The sequence below is a fragment of the Pristis pectinata genome, chromosome 29 (assembly GCF_009764475.1).
Source record: "Pristis pectinata isolate sPriPec2 chromosome 29, sPriPec2.1.pri, whole genome shotgun sequence".
Taxonomy (NCBI): Eukaryota; Metazoa; Chordata; class Chondrichthyes; order Rhinopristiformes; family Pristidae; genus Pristis; species Pristis pectinata.
This window is the reverse complement of record NC_067433.1, coordinates 18,332,755-18,338,787: the sequence shown is the minus strand read 5'-3', so window position 1 is coordinate 18,338,787 and position 6,033 is coordinate 18,332,755. Positions and strand designations below refer to the sequence as shown.

At 46.2% G+C, this 6,033-nt stretch overlaps 1 long non-coding RNA gene across 1 annotated transcript; it reads left to right on the top strand.

The window, feature by feature from the left end:
* The first annotated feature begins 1,050 nt into the window (after positions 1 to 1,050).
* On the top strand, positions 1,051 to 4,090 carry LOC127584155 (uncharacterized). Its single transcript, XR_007958357.1, has 3 exons — positions 1,051 to 1,135; positions 1,862 to 1,924; positions 4,011 to 4,090. It is a non-coding gene; the product is annotated as an uncharacterized LOC127584155 (long non-coding RNA).
* The last annotated feature ends 1,943 nt before the right edge of the window (positions 4,091 to 6,033 follow it).

Genomic DNA, 6,033 nt, shown 5'->3' with positions numbered 1-6,033 from the left:
CATCTGCAGAATCCCTTGTGTTTTCAGGAATCCTGTAAGGAGAGAGAGAGAGAGGCAGAAGAATTCCAGGGCTTTGGGCTAGGCAGCTGTGGCATGGCCCTCCATCAGGACTGAAACATTACACCAGATTGTGCTTCACTCCAGCCCCATATTTCAAGAAGGATGTGAAAGATTTAGAGAATTTCTAGAACAAGCCCAGGGAACAGGGACTGCATGTGCATGGGGAGACTGGAGAAGCTGTGGTTGTTCTCACAGAGAGATGTACAGCACAGAGGCCCTTCAGCCCACTGAGTCTGTACCGACCATCAAACACCCTTTTATACTAATCCTGCATTAATCCCATCTCCACATTCTCATCAATTCCCCCTGGACTCTACCACTCACTTACACACGGGACAATTTAAAGCAGCCACTTATCCTACCAGCCTGCATGTTTTTGGGATGTGGGAGGGAACTGAGGTCAGGATTGAACCCGGATCTCTGCCAGCTGCAACACTTTGCCTCTACTTAAAGAAATCTCCTTGGAGAAGATTTAATAGAGGATTTTACAATCAAAAATAATTGGATTGAAAATGATTTCTCTATTTTATAGTTTAGGGATCTTGACAAAAACCCTTTCAATGCAATAAGTGGTTCGATTGGGAATGAATAGGAATTCAATAGTTTTTAACATTGGGATAAACATCTAGTGGAGATAAATTGTAGGGAAATGCAGAAAGAGCAGAGTGGGGCTGAAAAAAACTACATTGCTCTTCAAAGGGCTAGAACAGAGTAGATGGGCTGAGTGGGCTCTTTCAGCCCAGGACTATCTCACAATTCTAACAGAGCAGGCATTTTGCAGTTGAGCTGGGCAGAATCTCCGAGTTACAGAATTATGAATTTGCAATCCAATGCTCTTTGTTGAAACACTGCTCACAGCCCCCAGTAACGGGTTTGCAAGCCAAGAATTCTACCAACACATTTCTTTCACAGACAAGGGGAGAGGAAAACACAGAAAGCAAAAATTCCGGCCCTGTGTGTTTTTAGAAACTCTGCTCGTCTTTGCTCAATTGAGCTCGCAGTCCGGCTGCGTACCACTGTTGGGAAGGGAACATAGTCAAGGTGTTTCTCTGGGCTACTCCTCACTCACCTGAGGGTAAGTGAACCATGGCACTGCCAATCCTTCGTCTGCTTCTCAGCACAACCAGCATCCGCTCTTCTCCTGACCTGGAGATATTTTCACATGTAATGTGCTGGCGTTATCTTTATTCCCCCTCTCTTTCAGGCCAGACTTTCCCTGCATTTTCTCAGTTGCTCTTGCTGATTTCTTTTTCACCCTGAGTGAAGGATTCCACCTCAACTAACATACTTGCTGAGGGTGAACCACACTCAATGGACACTCTTCGACAAAGGGAGGCAACACATTGGGGGTTGCGTGTGCTCCCAAGATTCACCCTGCACACCCCTGCTCTCCTCAGCAGGCACAGGTTGGTGGATAATGTTCCCAGCAACTCAGGATCTCCTGGATGGTGCTGACAGCTATGGTTCAGTGGTTAGCCCTCTCATCTCTGAATCAGAAGGTTGTGGGCTCAAAGCCACTCAAGAGATGAATATGCAATCCAGTCCGGCTTACTGTAAGTTTTCTCTTTTTAATTTTATGTTACGTTGAAGCCCTCACAGCTAGAAGGACAAAGTCCTCCCACGGCAGTGCTTAATGTAGTGTTGGGGTGACGGTCCTGGTCTGTCTCCTCTTCCATGTTGCTGTTAGTGAGCTGACAACTTGGCATGAAGGGGTGGGCTGCATGCTCCAATTTCAGGGTCAAATCGAACATTGATGAAGGGTTTTGGCCCTGAAACATTAACTCTGTTTTTCTCTCCACAGATGCTGCCTGACCTGCTGAGTGTTTGGAATTGGAATTGGTTTATTATTGTCACATGTAGTGAGGTACAGTGAAAAACTTGTCTTGCGTACCGATCGTACATATCAATTCATTACACAGTGCCTTGAGGTGGTACAAGGTAAAACAATACAGAATGCAGAATAAAGTGTCACAGTTACAGAGAAAGTGCAGTGCAGGCAGACAATGTGCAAGGTCATAACGAGGTAGATTGTGAAGTCAAGAGTCCATCTTATCGTACTAAGGGACCGTTCAATAGTCTTATAACAGCGGGAATAGAAGTTGTCCTCCAGCCTGGTGGTACGTGCCCTCAGGCTCCTGCATCTTCTGCCTGATGTAGCCATCCAATGTAGAGGGGTAGGATTGCACTCCCTTACACTGCCAGCTAGTTGTACACTTCAGGAATGGGCCGCTGATAGGAAGTCCTTTCACCTCTACACCATGTTTTATAAGAATAGTGGGAGGGCCGTGAACAAGTGTACAACTGTACAAGACAGGGGATGCTTGGTTAAAACAGAGGTCCATAGAGATTTCTTCTCTCAGTGAGTGGTGAATCTCTGGGTGGTGCATGCCAGAGGGTGGGGGAGGCCAGATCATCGGATATAGTTAAGGTGGAGATAGATAAATATTCGAAAGATCGAGGAATTGAGGGTGATGGGGAACTGGCACAGAAGAAGAGTTGAGATGCATAGATCAGTGGTATTGGAATTGGTCTATTATTTTCACTTGTACCAAGGTACAGTGAAAAACTTGTCTTGCATACCAATCGTACAGGTCAATTCATTACACAGTGCAGTTACATTGAGTTAGTACAGAGTGCATTGATGTAGTACAGGTAAAAACAATAAAAGTACAGAGTAAAGTGTCACAGCTGCAGAGAAAGTGCAGTGCAATAAGGTGCAAAGTCACAACAAGATAGATCGTGAGGTCAGAGTCCATCTCATTGTATAAGGGATCCGTTCAATAGTCTTATCACAGTGGGGTAGAAGCTGTCCTTAAGCTTGGGGGTATGTGCCATTAGGCTCCTGCATCTTCTGCCTGATGGGAGAGGAGAGAAGAGAGAATGACCCAGGTGGTGGGGTCTTTGATTATGCTGGCTGCTTCGCCAAGGCAGCGAGAGGTAAAGACAGAGTCCAAGGAGGGGAAGCTGGTTTCCGTGATGTGCTGAGCTGTGTCCACAACTCTCTGCAGTTTCTTGCAGTCCTGGGCAGAGCAGTTGCCGTAACAAGCAGTGATACATCCAGATAGGATGCTTTCTATGGTGCATCGATAAAAGTGGTGATCATATTGAATGGCGGGGCAGGAATGGGGGGCCAAGTGCCTCCTCCTGCTCCTGCTTTCTTGTGCTGTGGGTTCACAAGACAAATTTCTAACCCACCCTGTGACGTGGTCGGGCACTACTGGTCATAGGCATTCCACTGCCTTGACGTTCTGTTGCCTGTGACAAGGTTGCTGAGCACACACAGAACACGCGATGACCAGCTCCGTATCCTGAAGCAGCCAAAGCGCTGATCCCTGCCGGAATCAGACAGTCTTTGGCTGCAGGTGAACTCATTCCTCACCTCTCCGCCCACCGCCACGAGCTGTCCTCCAGCAGAACTCTGGAAAGGATCAGAGTCTGCACCTGCATTGGTTTTGGGCTGACAATCAAAGGCTCTGAACTCGGTGCTTTAGGGGAAATTGAGGCTGTGGGGCTCCAAATCCAAGCATAACATCTCCTGGCATGACATGCTGCTGTCTGGAGAAGGGCTGCACTGTGCTGCTCCTCCGCAGACCGTCTACTGGTACAGTGTGTCTTGGCAGAGTGAGTGCAGGAGGCCTGACTGGGGATGGGAGGCCGTATGTGTGCAGAAAGGGGTGCATGAGGGACGGGGAGAGGTTGCCTCTGCAAAATAGGCACAAGGCTCTTTGGAAACCTGTTTGTGGGTTGTCCAGAGGGTGTGCAGGGGAAGTCTCCCCATTATTGGAAACCCGTGTGTGGGTTGTCCAGAAGGTGTGCATGGGAAGTCTCCCCATCATTGCCATGGCCTTTCCTCATGACTGCTGCACACACCTCATCTCCAACAGTAGCGATCTGTGGAAAGCATGCATGTAGCTTTAGCTAATCTGTGTTCTTCTCAAATTCTTTCTAAGCACACAAGATAGAAGCCTGCTCAAGCATGGTCAAGGTCAAGGTCACAGTTGATCTTCTGGAATCCCAGTAGAGGCTGTTCCCAGGAATGAACAGGTTCTGTTTATACAGATGACCATAAGTCGATTTTGTCCGTAAGTTGAAAGATACACAAAAATCACTCGATATGGTAACTGTACCTCCATGGTGTTGCAATAAATGGCATCAAAAGCACGTAAGATAAGAAAGAACAATTACCAAAATTTTTTGGGGGGAGGGGAGAGAGGGAGAGAGAGAGAGAGAGAGATAGAGAGAGAGAAAGAGAGAGATAGATAGAGAGAGAGAGAGAGAAAGAGAGATAGATAGGTAGACAGAGAGATAGAGAGAGATAGAGAGAGAAGGAGAGAGAAAGAGAGAGAGAAATCTAATTCTGCTGTACATATGAAGGAACATATGTGCGTACATCGGACTTTTGAAGGTAATAATATTATGGGAGCTCATTCGTATGAAGGGGGTCCATAAGTCAGGTGTTCATAAGATGACCTGTAGTCAATCGATGGTGGCCACTCTGGTGCCCAGGTTAGATGACAAACTCTGAATTGACCAATACTTTGTATTTAAGAATATGGTATAAAACTGCAGAGGGATGTTTGGCTCATCACAGCAGTGCTAGTTCTTTGAAAAAGGGGTCCAATTAATCCCACTTCTTGGGTGACCTCTGTGGCCTTCTAATTGTTGAATATTTGCCCAGTATCCTGTTGGAAGTTATTACTGAATTTGCTTCCATCATCCTGTCAGAAAAGACATGGCAGATTGTAATAGCCATTGGAATGCTGTCCAAATGAATTTCTGTTTCCTTTGCTAATCGCTTTGAACCTGCATCCGCTGGCTCCCAACCTTCTGCATCCTGCTATCCTTGGCTCCTGGTTATAAAACATTCCTCAAGTGGTTACATCCCAGGAACTAGCACCAACTAATGGTTGGATGAATTATCAAAGACTACCCATTAAAAACTTGAGGGACTTAAATCAACAGACTCCAGTTCCAAACCTCGCTGTACCTCTGGTGAGACCAAATTCTTGGAGGGTTTTTCCTCCTTTGACACTCCCAAGCAGTACAGCTAAACAGTACTAGAACAGGACAATCACTGATAAACAAAACCCAGAGAAAGACGGGTGTGCAGCTCATTGGAATAGACTCCAATAGATGATGCAGTATTTATGTTTTGAGAATATTCGACCTGAATAAGGCTTCCAAACTTTTCCAGCGTATCGCGGATTGCCCTCCCCAACTACTGTGTGCTCCTTTCACCTTTCCGCCCCACCCTTCTGTAGTTTGGAAGGAGGAGCAGAGGGAGGGTTGTGGTGCTATGAGAAGGTGTGCAGTTGTTGCAACATGAGCCTCTCAAAGTCAAAGCCATCTTGAGAAAGGAACGGTATTGTGTTCCTTCGCCTCAGATCAGTCCAAATACAACTTGCTCTTCGACACGTCCTTAACCTAATTAATCCCACTTCATGGGTGACCTCTGTGGCCTTCTAATTGTTGAATATTTGCCCAATATCCTGTTGGAAGTTATTACTGAATTTGCTTCCATCATCATGTCAGACAAGACATGGCAGATTGTAATAGCCATTGGAAGGCTTTGAAAGAACATAGTTGATGCCAAGCCACAGAAGGGAGATATCGGATTAAATGACCAAACCCTTGGTTTTAATGGCTGCCTTATTGGAGAAGGGAGAGGCAGAGAAGGAAGAAATTCTGGAGCTCAGAGCCCAGATAGTGGGAGGTATGGCCGACAATGACAGAGTAACTAAAATCGGGAATGTGCAATGGGCCAGGTTCGACGATGGCAGAAATCCCAGAAGATGACAGACTGGGAGAGGTCAGACTCCCTTTCACTCTCTAAGATACTACAAAATGTATTCAGTAAGTCAAGCTGATGGAAGGATGGCTTAGTAAATAAGAGAAAATCTCATGATGTTGCCAAATATTCTTACTGTGGCTTTCTTCTGCAGAGGCAGGCAGGCTTTGGCAAGTTCCATGCCA